Source organism: Pleurodeles waltl, chromosome 12, assembly GCF_031143425.1.
Source record: "Pleurodeles waltl isolate 20211129_DDA chromosome 12, aPleWal1.hap1.20221129, whole genome shotgun sequence".
Classification (NCBI taxonomy): Eukaryota; Metazoa; Chordata; class Amphibia; order Caudata; family Salamandridae; genus Pleurodeles; species Pleurodeles waltl.
The window spans coordinates 630,010,892-630,030,525 of NC_090451.1; the positions used below are offsets into that span (position 1 = coordinate 630,010,892).

General features: G+C 47.2%; 1 protein-coding gene across 2 annotated transcripts in view; it reads right to left on the reverse strand.

The window, feature by feature from the left end:
* The window catches only part of LOC138268424 (semaphorin-7A-like), a 187,968-nt gene that overhangs the window by 70,458 nt on the left and 97,876 nt on the right, over positions 1–19,634 (reverse strand). The gene's annotated exons all lie outside the window — the stretch shown is intronic.

Sequence of the window (19,634 nt, forward strand, 5' to 3'; positions counted from 1 at the left end):
TAATTTACAACATACTTTGCTGATTTCAGTACTGTTTCTTGTTCAAATGGATCCGAATAATGGTGCAAAAGAATGTGCGCAATTGATATTTGCAGCCTACATTTTATTTTTCTTTGTTATTGAAGTATATGTTTTGAAGGTAAATGTTTACAGAGAGGCCCACCAAGTGTTGTTCATGGTGGTCAACTTTGCAAAATCATAAATTTTTTTGCATGTCAGAGACAATATACGTGAAACTCATTTCTGTAATATAGGATCTTATAGTAATGTAAAGCTTGTAGCCTATTAGGCATATGTTTTCAAGCCTTTCACTTACGTAACTAGAGTTAGTACACCTCTCACTCCCCAAATAATACATTCTGAGAACTCTGTCTGGGTAGTAATCTATTTATATATATTTTCCTGTTAGTCACACACTTGAGCCTACTTTTCGTGTTTAAGGAGTGTCTCGTTTTTTCCTGCACTTTTCTTAACTTTGAATGTGAGATCATTTTAGACAACCTTGTAAAAATTACTCTCCCCTTGGGCGACTGTACATATAAGGCCACCCACTCGCCCAGAATTCCCTGTAAAGTCCATCCAAACAGAGGAGAGTCTGAAGTAGTCCATGAAGGAAGAGTTGAACTAGTATAATTAAAATGACCAGAAGATAATCATCCTTTCACAAAAAAGGGCTAAGGGAATTTTAAAGACCAGCAGGAGTTGTCTCCCCCTCAGTTGAATCACTGTCTATCACTACAAAACCCCCAGGTCTGTTGACGGAAAAGTCTAAGAAAAGAAAAAACCCATAAGGCAAAACCACGTCAGTGACGTGGCCTTGTTATTACAAAGGCATCTTCTTTATAGGATAAATTCCCTCACCCACCTAGAAGTGCCATGCGTTGTCATAGGCAAACTCCTTGCCCCATGATGGTTGATCATGGTTCGGGCTACAGCCCCTTCCGCTCGGAGGGGGGAGAGCTCTTACAGGTGTTTTAAGAGGTACAATCAACCTATGCTGGTATGCGATGTGTGGTGAGAGGGCAGAGGATTAACCAATGTGAAAAAGAAGAGAAAGTTCTGTGCATTAAAACTGACTACTGAGTATGCTAATAGAATTATTCATGCATTTCTGGGTCAGGATTGAAACCATGACAGAACAGGGTTAATCTAGACTTGTATGTTCACATTTAAAAAAAGGTCAACATGTTTCTGCCTGTCACCCTCAACAGAGATGTTGTGGCTTCCTTCAGGACCTAGTGCGAACTTCTGGCTTCATATGGCTGGGTCCAAACTGAGGTGGCATGATGGACAAAAAACAATGGATTGGGATGAGGCCCCAAGCGATTGCCAGTGGCTGAAATTAATTCAAAGATTCCATCTCTCATCTTGTTGTGTTTGCATTTGCTACCCAAGTACAAGATAAACAGAAGACAAAGAAGTGAGCACCATATCTTTCTGAAGAAGTGCAAGTGGGTTAGAAACAAGTAGTGTGTCCGCTCCACCATTATCTTGGCTGAGGCGAGAGTTGAAAGTGATCTAAATACCTTTGGAACTGCTCTTTAACTCACAATAGAGACATAAAAAAAGGCCAGGTAGCCCCTCAGAGTGCTGGATGAAAAGGACTTCCCTTGCAGATCCATTACCTCAAAGAGAAAGAGTGCCCAGACCACTGCGATGCAAATTGCAAACCAGCAATCCCAGGGCATGCCCAGAGAGGTAATAGATTGGGATTGACCTGAGACGGTCATGACAAAGATGGTCTCAAGTCAAGCTTACAAAGAACTGAGGGCAAGGGTGGAAAAAAGCAAAATCTCACGCTTCTGTAGAAGGAAGAGGCAAAGGTGGCATTGCTTTTGGACTGAGATTGATCTGACCAAAGAGGACTGGAACTGGAAAGTACATATATTCACACTATCTCCTTGTAGGAGGCTGGCCTGGCCTGTAGTGGGTACCTTGGGTACTTACACCTTATACCAGGTCCTTTTTAGTGAAATGTAGTAGTGTTCTAGCAGCTTAGGCTGTTAGAGGTAGCTGTAGCAGAGCAGCTTAGGCTGAACTAGGAGACATGCAAAGCTCCTGCAATACCACTATAGTTACACAGTACTTATAAACAATATACTAAGAAAGTGGAATGCGAATCATGAATTCCCACCAGGCAAGTGTAGTGTGTAGAGGGGCGCTGGGAGTGTAAGAAAACCACAAAGGTGAGTAAAATACCCCACCCCAGAGCCCAGGACAGTAGGAGTAAAGTACTGCAAGTTTCCTCAGGACACACTAGAAGTTGTGCTTAGAGTTATTGCAAGAACCAAGCAAGACTGCAAACAACAAGTGGTGGATTCCTGGACCTGAAGACCTGTAAAGAGAGGAGACCGAGTCCAGAAGTTGCAGAAGATTCATGGAAGAACAGGAGCCCCTGCCAACCTAGAAGATGGTGCAAAAGAGTATTCTCCGATTGGAAGAAGTCTGCAGAAGAGCACCAAGGAAGATGGCTGCGGGGTCCTGCATGATGCAAAGGATGTTCTACGTCAAGATGTTGGATGCAGGCGAGTTGCAGCACTAGATTCGTCCAACAAGCCTTGGTTCTAGCAGTGTCACGGATTGCGTCAGAATGGTGCTGCCTGGACCTAGGAGGGACCGGAGGAGGCAGAGGGGGCTCCCAACACTGGAGGGAACCCACAGAGGACCAGTCAGCATCCACGGAGGTCCCAGGACACAGGGACAAAGAAGGTGCAAATTGCGTTTGCTGCAGCACTACAAAAGAAGGTCCCACGCCTCTGGAAAACAACTCAGCAAGTTGAGCATCACAGGATAGAGTGCTGGGGACCTGGGCTAGGCTGTGCACGAAGGATTCTTGCAAATAGTGCACAGAGGCCTCAGGACGTGAAGATGACATGGTGCACAGGGTTACTGTCGCAAACAGGGAAGGCAAGCTCTTACCTCCTCCAAATTTGGACAGCTGGACCTTAGGACAGTCTGTGTCAAAGAGGTCCACCACCTGTGTTTCAGAGAGCACGCTCGTCATCAGGAGAGGAGTCCCAGAGGTGTGTCTGCTGGAGCAGGAAAGTGACGCTGTCACTCCATGGGAGATTTTGTTGGTCCTTCTGGTGCAGGGTGAAGACAGAGAGTCCCCAGAGCGTGCACACTTTGAAAGCTGTTGCAGTTGCTGGCTGGAGCTGAAGTTGCAGAGTCGCAATAGCCTTTCTGGGTACTTTGGTGCAGTTACAGCGGTTCCTGGAGCAGTCTGCGGTTGATCCGACGGGCAGAGGATGAAGCAGGAGTTGCAAAGGATTCCTGGTGGAAACTTGCAAGATGAATCTGAAGAGGAACCCACGTGAGAGACCCTAAATAGCCCTGAGAGGGGCATTGGCTACCTATCCAGCTAATCACCTATCAGGAGGGGTCTCTGACATCACCTGCTGGCACTGGCCACTCACAGATCTCCAATGTGTCCCCACACCTTGGAAAACAAGATGGCGAACGCCAGGGACACACTGAAGGAGCACTGGGCACCACCCCTGGGGTGGTGATGGACAGGGGAGTGGTTACTCCCCTTTCCTTTGTCCAGTTTCGCACCAGAGCAGGGATTGGGGGTCCCTGGACTGGTGTAGACTGGCTTATGCGAGGATGGCACCATCTGTGCCCTTCAAAACATTTCCAGAGGCTCTGGTACGCTACCCCTCCCAAGCCTGTTATACCTCTTTCCGAAGGGAGAGGTTGTAACACCCACCTCCCAAAGGAAATGCTTTGTTGTGCCTGCCTGGGACTGAGCTGCTCAGACCCCAGGAGGGCAGAACCCTGTCTGTGAGGGGGCAGCAGCTGCAGTGCAAGCCTCAGAGAACTGGTTTGGCAGTACTGGGGGTCCATGGTGGAGCCCCAGGATGCATGGGATTGGCCCCCAATACCAGATCTGGAATGACACCTTACATGGGCATATTTGGAGTTACCATTGTGAAGCTACATATAGGTATTGACCTATATGTAGCGCACACGTGTAATGGTATCCCCGCACTCATGAAGTCCGTAGATTTGGCCCTGGACAGCGTGGGGGCACCTTTGCTAGTGCAAGGGTGCTCTCACACTTAGTAACTTTGCACCTAGCCTTCAGTAAATTAAGGTTAGACATATAGGTGACTTATAAGTTACTTAAGTGCAGTGAAAATGGCTGTGAAATAGTGTGTGCACTAATTCACACAGGCTGCAACAGCAGTCCCGTGAAAGGGGTTGTCTGAGCTCCTAATGGGTGGCAAAAGAAATGCTCCAGCTCATAAGGATCTCCTGGAACCCCAATGTCCTGGGTACCTAGGTACCATATATTAGGGACTTATAAGGGGGGTCCAGTGTGCCAATTGGAATTGGAATATGAAGTCACTAAACAATAATGACTAATTTGGAAGCAGAGAGAGCATAAGCACTGAAGTTCTGGTTAGCACAGTTAAGCACTACTGACAACACACACATTAGGCCACAAACTATGAGCACTGGGCTACTGGCCAGCAGGATCCCAGTGAGACAGGCAAAACACACTGACAAATGGGGTTTTCATTATGAGCACTGGGGACCTGGCTAGCAGGATCCTAGTGACACAGTAAAACACACTGACACACTCACAAACAGGCTGTGCAGTGTGGCCCATGCCTTTAAGGACAATCGTGCTTGCCCTGAGCGCTTTGTGGCATTGCAGCAGCGGGATGCCAAAGAAAGCTGACAGTTGCCGCTATAATCCTACACAGCCCGCTTACAAGTGCCTGTGGCTTGGGTGGAGGCCGGAGTGAAGAACCACTGTGCACCAGAGCTCTGAAGACATCCCCATTCAGGGAAGCTGTATGCTCAGCGACATTCCTTAGCCCCTTGTATCTGCACCACACACCCAGTGGGGCCTCTTTACTGCCATTTGCTGCGATTCTACCTTACCCTTGCTGAGAATACTCCTGCTGTTCAATGGAATCCTGGAGTATTCAAGGCCTCAACAATCCCCGCAAGGGCAAACAAGTGCTACAATATTTGCATAGACATGGCGTTATTATCGCTTTCTTGAAGGAGATTCATTTGCCACCCAGCCCCTCACACTCATTCCCAAATGCCGGGGGCCCACATCAATTTTTCTCCAGCTACAGTACTTACTAGCAGGGGTATGCATGTTGATCCATAAAAGCATATCTTTTCAGCCTCATTGCTGACCATACTGTTGAAGGGGACAGATATGTCTTAGTGGCAGGTCATCTGGCAGGACAAAACGTATTACTAGTTAAAATCTATGCCCCTAATAATGACAATCTGGAATTCTTTCAAACACTTCAAAACAGACCCTAATCGACCACATGGATGCAGATCACACGATACTGCAAGGTGATTTTAATATGCTCCTAGACCCCAAGCTGGATACTATGGCAAAGACTCCTGTGGAAAAATCCTGCTCGCTGTGCTTATTGCTGGACATCTGCAATGCATTCACGCTCAAACACCCCCGGTGCCTGTGAAATTCCGCTACCCCAGCCTATACATTTCACTCAGCGCTCCACAATACATGGACACGCATAGACTACTGGCTCCTATTGCCCATGTTTACACCATGACTTAGCTCCATCACACTCCTCCCAAGGATGCTCTCTGATCATTCATTGATGACACTGTGCATTCCTGTTGCAGGAGGCCTTGAATGCCAATTGCGATTTCCCAGCATGGCATTTCATGGCAAACTTTTTCACACTAAACTCCATTCCGACATCATTGAGTATTTTGAACGTAACAAAGAATCTGTTCAATAACAGGTCACCCTGTGGGATGCCTTTAAAGCCTACACCAGCGGCATATGTATATCTAAACACTCCAGGATGATGCGAGACCTGTGCAAGAGCTTGACCCTCATTGAAACTGACCTGGCGGCATTAGATAGTGCAAATGCCCATCAGAACACTGGGGCTAATTTACACTAACGTGCTGCATTAGTGGCTTAGTTCAGGGATCTAGCAGAGCAGGAGGCCCACTTCCTGGGGACGTTTGCAAGGACCAGTTGTTACAGGAGGGGGGGAGGCTGGGATGAACGCTGACTGAGCTCCTGCAGTCACTCAGGGGAACATCCTATAAATCCGAGTTGCAGCAGTCCGATGGCACTCGAGTCACAGACATCGTGGGCATGCAGACTGAATTACTCACCTATTACACCCAAATTACTGGCAAGCCGACTTGCACTGCTGATGAAACAGATCATTTCCCCTGCCCAGTCAGGCTTCATCCTGCACCGCTGAGCGTCCCTCGGCTTACGTACTGTCTGTGTAGTACTTAGTGGAATATTCCCCCACACTCCCCACCACATTCGCCATGTTAGATGCAGAGAAAGCCTTTGATTCGCTGGAATGGCCATTCTTGCAAGCCACACTTTATAAAATGGCTTTCCACATAATTTTTCTTCCCATATCACCCTTCTCTAATCACTGCCGACAGCTCAGATTAAGGTCTATGGTGCACTATAGGTGCCGTTCACAGTCCTGAGGGGGTCACGGCCGGGCTTCTCCATTCTCACTGGATGGATCCACTTGTACGCCACTTGCAGGGGAAACACCTACTCTGGGGCTTGCAGTTTCAACCAGTCCACCTTCCAATTTCGCTCCATGGCATCCTGTCAAAAACTTAGATCTGATCTTCCACAAGATCGTTAGATATGGGGTCCTGCCTGGCCTCTACATAACTGGACTAAGTCTGAATTATTCCCACTCAGAGACGCAACCACTCAGGTGCTCTGTGACTTCTCTCTGACGTGGTGCAACAGTCCCATCCGATATCTGGGCAGTCATATACATCGGGACAAGGAATAAGTTATACTTTTAAATGATGGCTCGGCAGTGGATAGACTGACTGTCCAAGTAGAGTGATGGATCCGCCTCCTGTTTTCCATAATGGAAAGTATTGCTATTTTAAAAATGGTGGGACTCCCCCATTTTTTAGACCTTTTTAAAAACATCCCCCTTCCGCTCACCAATTCGTTCTTCGCTGCTTTGCGTAGTATACTGTTGTGACTTATATGGGCGGACAGGCAGGCTCGAATTGGGTGGGACACTCTGGTACTTCCATATGAACATGGAGGCTTTGGAGTTCCTCATTTACATTTGTGTGGTATCACAGAGATGCTTGCATACCCTACTCCAAACCCGAAAAAGTCCTCGCGCTCCAATACCACTGTGGGCTCTGCTACTGACAGGCCTCCCATTAGACCTTAAGGACATACATACCCTGGCCACAACCAGCTGGGCATGGAGGAGGTTGACTCAGATGTAGGGTGGCCGGACGCTACACTACACGCAATCCCACTGGTGAATAATCCCGGGTTTCCCACCACCCGGGAACGACTGGTCCAGGGCATACAGACAAACATGCTTTACATACCTTTGGAGACCTCTTCCCAGATGGGCATGTGTTCTCCCGTATGGAAGACAATTGATTTCAAGATGCCACCCACATGGACCACTTTGTGCTCCGATGGCTTCAGAGTGTGCCTAGGGCTCAAGTCCAGTCTTCTCCACTGGCCCCTGACGAGGTCACGCCACTGATGCTGGTGATCACTGACAGCGAAGGAGATAGGTTAAGCTCCAAATTATATCACACCAGTTTGTATCTTCTTTCGACTCGAGACTCCAGACTTAGAGCTGCACGGGAGGCAGAATTGCGACAGCCCTTAACCTACCAGGTTTGAATAGACCTGTTATGCTCAGACACATCTTGTCTCCATTATCCATCGCCATACGCTTATACACTATGAATTCCTGCAAAGAGTTTGTGACGCCCGGAATGCTTGCTCACATAGATCCTACTCGAACCTCCGACTGCCGTAAATGTTGCGTAGTGACCACAGACTTTGCCCATATGACATGTTATAATATTGCACCGTATTGGTGGGCGGTGTTTGACAGACTTACCTGATGACACACATTGCACTCAGATCCACCCCTTTGTTAGCTCCACTGGGCTATGTACGCAACATACCCAGATCTCTGCGTTCATATATTGCAGTTGTGTTGCTTCTGGCCAAATGGAAGTTTGTTGTAGGAAAATGGCTCCCTCTTGCAGTTACCTTCCACGTTTTGCCTGACATTGATGCTGACTTGACTAAGAAGTGTGCTGGGACCCTGCTAACTAGGTCCCAGCACCAGTATTATCTCAATAAAAATGTACCATTGTTTCCACAATTGGCACACCCCTGGCACACAGATAAATCCCTTGTAAAAGGACCCAGTGGTACCAAGGACCCTGTGACCAGGGAAGGTCCCTAAGGGCTGCAGACTTTGTTGTACCACACTAAGGGACACCTCACCTAACACATGCACACTGCCATTGCAGATTGTGTGTGTTAGAGGGGATAAAAAGGTAAAGTCGACATGGCATCCCCCTCAGGATGCCATGCAAACAAAATACTGTCTGTGGCATAGGTAGGTCACCCCTCTAGCAGGCCTTAAAGCCCTAAGGCAGGGTGCACTATACCACAGGTGAGGGCATAGCTGCATGAGCAATATGCCCCTACAGTGTCTAAGTCTACTCTTAGACATTGTAAGTACAGTTGTGGCCATATTAAGTATATGGTCTGAGAGTTTGTCAAAACAAACTCCACAGTTCCATAATGACTACACTGAACACTGGGAAGTTTGATATCAAACTTCTCAGAATAATTAACCCACACTGATGTTAGTGCTGGATTTATTAAAAAAATGCACACAGAGGGCATCTTAGAGATGGCCCCTGTGTTTTACCCAATCCTTCAGTGTAGGACTGACTTGTCTAGTCAAGTCTGCCACAGAGACACGTTTCTGACCTCATGGGGTGAGAGCCTTTGTGCTCTCTGAGGCCAGAAACAAAGCCTGCACTGGGTGGAGGTGTTTCACACCTCCCCCTGCAGAAACTCTTAACACCTAGCAGTGAGCCTCAAAGGCTCAGGCTTTGTGTTACAATGTCCCAGGGCACTCCAGCTAGTGGAGATGCCCGCCCCCGAACACAGCCCCCACTTTTGGTGGCAAGTCCAGAGGAGATAATGAGGAAAGCAAGGAGGAATCACCCACCAGTCAGGACAGCCCCTAAGGTGTCCGGAGCTGAGGTGACCCCTGCCATAAGAAATCCTCCATCTTGTTTTGGAGGATTCCCCCAATCGGATTAGGGATGTGCCCCCCTCCCCTCATGGAGGAGGCACAAAGAGGATGTAGCCACCCTCCAGGACAGTAGCCATCGGCTACTGCCCCCCCAGACCTAAACGCACCCCTAAATTGAGTATTTATGGGCAACCCTGAACCCAGGAAATCGGATTCCTGCAACCTACAACAACAAGAAGGACTGCTGACCTGAAAGCCCCTCAGAGACGACGGAGACTACAACTGAGTTGGCCCGAGCCCTACCGGCCTGTCTCCAAACTGAAAGAACCTGCACAGTGACGCATCCAGCGGGACCAGCGACCTCTGAGGACTCAGAGGACTCACCTGCACCTAAAGGACCAAAAACCTCCTGAGGACAGCGGCTCTGTCCAGAAACAGCAACAAAACAGCAACTTTAAAGAGACTCCCACTTCCCGCCAGAAGCTTGAGTCCTCACACTCTGCACCCGATGCCCCTGGCTTGAGTTCAGGACAACAAACACCTCAGAGAGGACTCCCAGGCGACTCCAACGACATGGACACCCTGAGTCGACCTCCCTGCACCCCCACAGCGACGCCTGCATAGAGGATCCAGAGGCTCCCTCTGACCGCGACTGCCTGGTAACAAAGGAACCAGACGCCTGGACCAAGCACTGCACCCACAGCCCCCACGACCGAGAGGAACCACCTACCAGTGCATGAGTGACCATCAGACGGCCCTCATCTTAGTCCAGTCGGTGGCTGGCCCGAGAAGCCCCCCTGTGCCCTGCCTGCATCGCCAGAGTGACCCCCGGGTCCCTCCATTGCTTTCAGCGCAAAACCCGAACCCTACTTTGCACACTGTGCCGCTGGGGGTGTTTTGTGTGCTTGTGTGTGTCCCCAGTGCTTTACAAAAAAACCCTGGTCTGCTCCCCGAGGACGTAGGTACTTACCTGCTAGCAGACTGGAACCGGAGCACCCCTGTTCTCCATAGGCACCTATGTGTTTTGGGCCCTCCTTTAACCTCTGCACCTGACTGGCCCTGTGTTACTGGTGCTGTGGCTTGGACTCTGTGCACACTGTCTCTCACTTTGAGGTAGTATATACAGAGCCAACTTCCTACAGTCATACACTGTGGAAGCAAACACCAACCTACAATAGCAGCATGGATAAAAAGTTTAATGTAGTGTGATACTAACAGTAAGCTGTACACAGCTCTACAACCACCACTTCCAGACCAAAAGACTTCTGGCAACCATTGAGGGATTACCTTCTGACACTGGACTCCCAGGAGTCAGCCCAGCCACTTTGAATAAACCCTTAAGATGAGCTGCGAGCACTACATATACTATCCTATATGGTTGAGCACTTAGTGGGCCTTGGACCTATATACTATATCATTGCATGGCAGAATGTGATGCTGTTGTAGTATTTATTATTGTGTTTAGTATCTTTGGCGGTCATTCTGACCGCGGCGGGTGGCGGTCGCCGCCCGCCATGCGGTTACCGCCGAATGACCGCACCGGTCATTCCAACTTTCCCGCTGGGCCGGCGGGCGACCGCCAAAAGGCCGTCCGCCGGCCCAGCGGGAAAGCCCCTGCAACGAGGAAGCCGGCTCTGAATGGAGCCGACGGAGTTGCAGGGGTGCGAAGGGTGCAGTGGCACCCGTCGCAATTTTCACTGTATGCAAAGCAGAGTGGCAGTGGCATGAGCAGTGCAGGGGCCCCCAGGGGCCCCACGGCATCCGTTCCCGCCATCCTGGTTCTGGCGGTGGACACCGCCAGAAACAGGCTGGCGGGAAGGGGGTCGGAATCCCCATGGTGGTGCTGCAAGCAGCGCCGCCATGGCGGATTCCCTGGGCCAGGGGAAAACCGGCGGGAAACCGCCGGTTCCCCTTTTCTGACCGCGGCTTTACTGCCGCGGTCAGAATAGCCCAGGAAGCACCGCCAGCCTGTTGGCGGTGCTTCTGCCGCCCTACGCCATGGCGGTCATGGACCGCCAGGGTCGGAATGACCCCCTTTGTCATGTATTATATGAACCAGTAAGTTATCCCCTTTCTTAAGATGTGTGTTTGTTTGACATGATAAAAAATGATAGATAAAGCTTTTTTTTTTTTTTTTTTTTTAAGTCTTTCTTTGACAGCCATCAAGTTGACTTGACCTGACAGTATTTATCTGGAAAATATTGCGGTGCCGTGTTTGCGGGCAGACTCTCTGCAGTGAAACACAAAGGAATAGGGGATAGAACCCAGAAGCATGACAGCACCTGCAGTCATCTATTTTCTCTGTGCTTTAGAAAGCTGCAGTGTTATAGTTGTACATGAACTTATGCCAAACTGGCAAAACCACCAGTAGACTATTATTTGTCCCTCAGAAGAGAATTATATTATAGTATCCATAAAAGGGAGGAGTGATACACCAACTCAGGCGGACATCCTTATATGTACTCATCCGAGCCCATCTCATCAGTGGATCATAATCCAAATAGAATTTGTGTACGCCTTACTGGAGCATTCAAATAAAGAGAAGAAAGATGCTTGCACCTCCAGCTGGGTGTCATTTTTTGGTAAATAGCTCTTCATTAGTTGTTCAATAAACAGATGTATGCATAATTTTGCCAAATGAGGATAGCCAGACTCGGAGTGATGGAGATTACAGGGAATAATCAAGACCAGACCCAGCTCCAGGATTCTGGCAACAGGAGGGGCAAGACGAAGCATGGGTGGGCCACGAAAATGCATGGCATGGGTCTGTAATGTACTGTTTTAAACGGACAATTATTAAATGTAAAAGAAGTGAAATTTACACTTATTTGGTCATTTGCGGACTAACAGATAGCACCATTGGCCATGCGCTGCACCCACTGATCAGTGGCTACTGTATTTAGTGGTCCTGAATACTGCATGGGTGCAGACCAGGCCCCAACCATAGTGGGTTCCTAAAATGAACAGGGATCACCAGAAAAGAGATACTGATGTAATGATAATTTTTCCATGCAGTCAGTCAGTCTGACAAGTATTCTTTATTCGATTAATTAAAATCATAAAAGACAGAAACGTAATAAATATTGAAAATATAACATAAAAACCCCCAGATAAAAACAACTCACACAGTCAATGTAAGATACAACTACAGTATTTCTAGAATCCCGAATTCAAAGCTGGTCATCTCTTTCTTAATCTCAGAGACCCCATTAAAATAACCAGCCACATTTAAAACAGATTTGTACATTATGTATCATCTGTAAATATGATAGAGTAGGGCTTGCCTGTACAAAGCGCATCCCTTTTAAAAATAGAAGAATATATCTGTGTCTTGGGAAGCGGTAATGATCATCAAATATAACAAAGTACATAGGGGGTCATTCTGACCCTGGCGGTAAAATCCGCCAGGGCCAACGACCGCGGGAGCACCGCCAACAGGCTGGCGGTGCTCCCATGGGTTACCGCTGCGGTCAGAAACGGAAAACCGGCGGTGTACCGCCGGTTTCCCACTGCCCTGGGGAATCCTCCATGGCGGCGCAGCATGGGGATTCCAACCCCCATACCGCCATCCTGTTCCTGGCGGTTTTGGCCTCCAGGAACAGGATGGCGATAAGGGGTGTCGTGGGGCCCCTGCAGTGCCCATGCCAACGGCATGGGCACTTCAGGGGCCCCCGTAACAAGGCCCCACAAAGATTTTCAGTGTCTGCCATGCAGACACTGAAAATCGCGACGGGTCCATTCGGAGCCGGCATCCTCATGGAAGGGTGTTTCCCGCTGGGCTGGCGGGCGGCCTTCTGGCGGTCGCCCGCCAGCCCAGCGGGAAACCCAGAATACCCGCGGCGGTCTTTTGACCGCGCAGCGGTATTCTGGCGGTTCCAGCCAGGCCGGCGGCTTCTGCCGCCGGCCGGGGTCAGAATGACCCCCATAGTGTCCTGGGGTGAAAACTGTCACAGCTACAAGGGACCAGGTTTGCCCACGGTATTCCGTCCCTGTGGCTCGGCTAGTAGCCAATGCAAAAGGTTCAGCCTACATCTTGTGAGGAGGAACTGGTGTTGAGGAATAGTGACTACTTCTAAGTAGGGCTCAATTGTAGGGCGAGATTTTAATAAGACACATGCACGAACTGTGGGTTTGCATAACTCTCTAGCTTCTCGTTCAACTTGGGCCAAAGATAGAAAGTGCTTCTTGGCCTAGGCCAGCTCTTTCCTGTTGATTGTTTTTTGGTGGCCTGTATCATTCAGGGTGGTTTAGCTTGTCCATGGGCACTCTAATGTAGTTAAATCACTGGATGCCGCTACCCTTCTCAAGGATAACTTTAAAAAAAAAAATTGGGTTTAATTTTAATTCCAGATTAGTCCAAATCCTGAGCCACCTTACTAATGGACCCAAGGCCAAAACATCAAAAATTTAACCAGCTCCTAGTTCATCGAACAATAAAAGATGCAGTGGATTGAGGAACCATTAACAATCTTTTCAAAAAATTATTTTTAACTACGTGTAGTTCTGACAGCGTCTTGTAACCCTATATATCACAACCATAACTATCTAGAGAAATACATTCAGATTGGTAGACTTTCAGAAGAGCCTGGACAGGTTTGGCACCCAATCTGCTTGCTAAATCAAAAAACGCAGTTGCGGCTCTGGACATGGTGTTTCTTTAGACCCCCCATAGTGCGGTCAATTAGCCGCTCTCATCGAAGTGTACCCCCAGATAGGAAAATGTATTAACCCAATTGATTTCAACCCTACCCCCAAAACATTTCTTCAAGCTAGTTTTTTCTTTCAGGGCCCATAACCACAGTTTGGGACTTTGTATAATCTGTACCTAGATGGAGTGAATTAATAAAATACACAAAGTTGTCAAGAAGACACTGCAGTCCCACCCCTGTTCTGGCCAGCAGCATGCCGTCGTCCTCGTATAAAAGTGCAAGAATTAGATGTGAGCCCTTACAGGGAATGTCTTTACTGGCAGAACATAGCTTGGGAGCCAGCTTGTTAATGTATAATGTCAATAGGAGTGGGGCTAATATGCAACTTTGTCTGACCCCCCTATGATGGGTGCTGATAGACTCCCATTAATGTTATACCTCACCACAGCTGAGAGATCTAAGTGTAAATCATGCAAAAAGCTAACTATATCACAGTTCACACCCATATTAATAAGAAGAAGCCAGAGTTATGAATTGCCTACTCTGTCAGCTGCTGACATTAGTTCTATAAAGGCAAGCTGTAACATGCTTTTCTTAGTTGTTGTATATTTCTCTGTGATCAGATGCAAGGTAAAGCATTGGTTGAGAGTACCCTTTCCTAGCTGAACCCGTACTGTAAATTCAAGATTACTTCATTTTTGTCCAACAAAGCAGTTAGACTTGAGAGGATCACTCTCCCTACAACTTTGACCAGTGAATCTATTAAGGAAATGGGGCTATCACATCTAGTGTCCATTGCTACTCCATTCTTAAAAACAGGAATAATTATGGATCTAGACTATGAGGCTGGCATTCCTAATTTACAAGCAGCGTTCAACATATGAGTGAGAATGTTTGCCCAAATAACTGTCCATCTTAAATAAGTCTGCCGGTACCCCACTCCCATTAATTCCATTATCTGAAGTTATTACATACTCTAGAGCTCTGTTAGTCATCCCATTAAAAAAGGGCAATCGACAATTTCCCACAAATTTGAACTATTCCTTAACAACTTGGACTGAAGTAGTTAGGACCATGCTTCCTGTCTGATTTCTTTATTCCGTTTTAATAGGGCTTGATTGTATCTCTTACTACATAGGGCGACCTCCCCATGTCTCTAAGGTGTTTTTTTCAAAACTAAAAAGAGATTGTGCTGTGCCTTTATATAATGTTGGTCAAACAACCTTTCTTCCGCCTGCTTGAGCTTGCCTTCAGCCTTTGTCAAATTCATAGCAACATACCCACAAATTCGATCATAGGCACACAAAAGACGATCCGGATCCGTACTACCCTCTAAACCAAGATCAATGTCCTGGTCGCAGTTATTATGTAGATCATGTAGGAAAGAGTGTACTGGCACCTTACTCCATTTGTATTGTGCGTGTTTGGTCCTGGGTTACTTTATTGCTGTTCTTAGTGCCTACTTCGGGGTGGACCTCCTCACTCAATGTCCATTCCAAACTCAAAAACAGGGAATTGTGGTCGCTAGGCTGAATCCTCTTAGCCTCATAATGCAGCACTTGGTGAACTAAAGCTGCAGATAGAAACATATAATCAGTGATGGATTTAGCACCTCATCCTTTAGAGGTGGGGATTTCTCTGCCCTTTCTACATGCCTGAATGCATTCCATGTTAAAGTCTGCAGTGATTTCATCCAACATACTCTCTGGACAGTGTTTTCAAATTGATTAGGAATACATTCTTCCTGAAAATGCTTATTAGATATGTGACAGCTAGAATGACAAAAATGAATGTTGAAATCTCAAAACTAAAAGCAAAACTGCGTAAGGTAGGGTATATATGTTAACTCATTATTCTGAAAAGGGTCTTAACTATCAGCAGAAGTTTTCCAGGATTAGACTCTGCAAATGGATTATCAAACTTTAAGATTAATAAAGTAACAGCACTTTAAAACTCTGACTGCACAGCCAACAAATAACTGGACTCTGTTGCTTCCTGCATAGACTTACACTTAATATTTAGTGAGATCAAGGTAGCTAGGCCCCTCTTAACCTTACCCGGTTATGAAGGAAGAGCAGCGAAGAAATACGAAACATATCCATCCAGAAAGAATGTGTTATCCCTATACCATGTTTCTTGCAAAACCAGTATGTGCTTCTCTGCTAGTAAACTTATCCAACTTTTGTTATCTCTTTCATTAAACAACCCTGCTATGTTCCAGGACATAACCCTTGAATAAGGACCTGGCTTAACTGCTAAGCATTTGGAGTGATATGCTCAACTTCCTAATTGAACTGCAATATCCTCAGGATAATTGGTACCAAAGTGTCTGTTTCTATTCTGCCCATGGGGAGTGCTTACATGTGCAAATGTCATTCAACCATTAATATCTAATGTACTCAATGGGAGTAATCTATTGGATGGTTCAGTATCAGCTACCTGTCCCCTCCTCCCCTGAAGGGCATGTGTGCCCTCCTTGCACATTGGCATTCTTCTCCTCCTGGTAACCAGGTTTGCCTCTGGTGGATAAAAAAGCCTAGCTGTAGCACTTTAATGCATGTATTTGAGGGACTAACGGGGGCCATCTGAGGTATTAGCAAGCCTGCTATGTCGGATTTGTTGAAGTTATTAACAATGCAGTCGCCCCCTCCCAATTTCTCTCTATGACCTACCCAATTCACTCTTCTTGCCATGATTATATGTGTGGACAGGCTTTTCCCATCCCCGACTTGGCTGCTACACAAGTGAGTGACCTTCTGGATGAGTTCTGTGGTGGTTTCTGCCACACCGGGTCTCATGGGAGGGACATAGCCACCAGCGGGGTGGTTTAGGGAGTAATTGCAATCTGCTGTGGTCTACAGGCCCGAGGCCGCTAGACTGGTGGGGATTAAATCTACTCTGCCTTCTGGTATGTCTAGGCTGAGGACCTGTCCTAGGACCAGATGAACCCTGTGAGCTCAGTTAGTAGACTCACTTGTTACACAGGCGATTATTAACCCCAGTATTCCCTGTGGTGTCCCAGTTTTTCCTGGATTGATTGGTATCCACCTGAGTCCCACCTGCATTGCTTGCTGTAAAAATACTATTCTTTTGGGAAAAGGGCGTTTACAAACTGGCCGGGAGTCAGCTTAGTGCTCATGTGTATCCAGTGCCCTACCCCATCCTTAGACACTGTAAGAGACAGATTGGAAACAGTTTTTTCTAGAGCTTTCAATTTAATGTGCAAGTCATCTGTTAAGCTTTTACAAATTTTACAATACTATCCAATAGGCTGCTGAACAGGGACTCAAACTCTTTCTTAATAAAGTGAACAATGGAATCAAAACACTAAGGCCCTCATCACGACTTTGGTGGTCTTTTCCAAGGACCGCCGAAGCCGCCAGTGCCGAACTACTTCCAGTGCTGGAGGTCTGATCTCCGATTTCCGCCCGTAATCGGGTGGTATTGTGAGACCAGTCGTTCTGCGATGCAGAGTCAGTACCACCTGTAATACGGTGTCCAGATGGTGAGGCGCTGCCGACGGTGGAATCGTAATGACCCGTCCCCTCCCGGATGACCTCCGCGACGGACGAGGTAAATGGATCATCTGACGGGAGGGTGTGTGTGTATGCATGTGTGAGTGCGTGTGTGAATGTCGTGAATGGGGGGTGTTTGTGGATGGGTGTCTGTGTGTGTGAGTGATTGCGGGTGGGAGTGAGTGTTTGTGGATGGGGAGCGGGGTGAGTGAGTGTGGATGGGGGAGATGTGTGAGTGCATTTGTGTGGGTGTGAGCTATTGAATGCGTGAGTGAGAATGAGCGGATGGAAGGGGTGAGTTCAGGTATGCGTGTGCCTGTGTATGTATGTGGACGGGGGTTCAGGTTTGTGTGAGTGGGGGAGTGGAATGCATGTTTGTGTGAGTGAACGGGGAGAGCGGGTGAGTGCGTGTATGTGGTGCAGGGGGAAGGGTGTGTGAATGTATGCACTGGGGGAGTATGGGGGGGAGTATAGGGGTGTGAATGTATGTATGTATGCGCAGGGGGAGTAAATGCATGCGTGAGTGCGGTGTTTGTGTATTTATGTTAGTGTGAATGGGGGTGTATGACACAAGTGCGTGGGGTGTGTTTATGTGTGGATGTATGTGAGTGCATGTGAGTGTATCCTGGCGACAGGAATGCTTATTCCTGTTGCCAGGGTGCAAAATTGCCATCTTTTTCTGGCGGTGCGACCGGCAGAAAAATGCTGGCGGTCTCCTGCATCATGATACCACTAGCAGTATCACGCCTTACGCCGAGCTGGAGGTGCTCACCTCCAGCCCGGCGATACGCGGTAATGCAGCGGGATGGGTGGAGGCTCGGCGAACTCCTACTTTGGCGGTATTCAACACCAGCCCGTTGGCTGTGACACCGCCACGGCGGCCCTGGCGGTCTCATGACTACTGGGGTCGTAATGAGGCCCTAAGTCTTCCCTAGTCTTCCCTAGCTGATAGCATGAGATTTTGCTGGGGCTACAGCATTTTTGTCCTTTACAATGATGGGTTTTCTTTTTAGAGTTTTAGGTTTGGCTCCCAGATCTTTCCTAGGTTTGGATGGGGGTATTCATTCAGGAGAAAGAGGGCGGGGGGACCGGGATTTTGGCAGGAGTAGTCTCTCTTGAGGGTATGTCAGACAAGGCAAGTTCCCCTTTCCCGACGTTAAGATTATTTCATTCATATCCCTAGCATTTCCACTGGTTGTTATACTTTCGCTATCGTTCTCTGCAGTGATGCCCAGTTTTTCCTCAGCACTCAACATTTGAGTGTTCATGGCCCCCACTCTTAATGTGAAAAACAAAGTAATAGACTCACACTTGCGATGTACTTTTGAACAAAGTGGTCCCTTGTTGCTAGTGGACATCCTTTTGCCCACTGTTGACACAAAAATACAAACGTTGAGGGGGCGGGGGGAGGGTGGCCCACCCTCCTTTGGGCTCACACTTGTACCGGGCACGGCATGCGTGCAGCCCGCGCTGAGGGTACAGGCGGGGCACTATTTAAATAGCACCAAGGTGATCAAGGCCAGCTGCGAGTGATAGAAGTCCAAACTCCTTGAAATGCAACAGTAAGTAATTTGAGGAAATACTCTTTCTACTTGTTTCTACACATTCTGAATGACAGTATTTTCAATCTAATTTACAATAAATTGACTCTAGTGTCTTTTTGCAACAGATTAGCTTCTACTTTTCAGTATTTTATAATTGACATCACAGATCTTGTTTTTATTCTTCATGTCCGCAGCCATACATATGAAAGAATCTGATAACAAGGATTTAAGTGGCTTGTGGAGAAGTTGAGGTGTGACCATCTATTATAAGGAATAAAATACCCTCTGCCGTACATTAAGAGAGCATCGCCAGTCATCTTGGAGTGCCATGGCCAGTTAAAGGTACTAATCATTCATTCTTGTTCCTTTATTTGGCCCCAGAAATACTTAGTGACTGGAAATATCCTCACAATGTATAGCAGTGTGTACTGTAGCCTATGTATAATCAGGATGTATTATTTTCATAAATGTACAAAGTTTATTTAGCCCAATTAGTTAACTATGTTAACCAATGAGACTGACAGAAAAAAAGTATTGTATACTGCTACATACAGCACTATTATGTAATACTGTTGTCAACACGCATATTACTGTTTCAAAAAAGATGTTGTATAAAAATACATATTAGGTAAAATGTTACGGAGTTTTGATGACATTTACTACTAAGTTACCCTCAAGGTTGCCATATGAGGAGAACCCTACGTAGGCAATACCTAAGTAAAAGCATTCAGATTATAATCTTTGCCTGTGAAGTTTTGCATTACCCAGTCATATTTCCTGCAGCTAGAACTCCACGGGATATATGACTGCAAAGAACAGTTTTTTTTTAATTGTCACTTAGTGCTATCTTCCATGGATAACAGCAGGGAATAC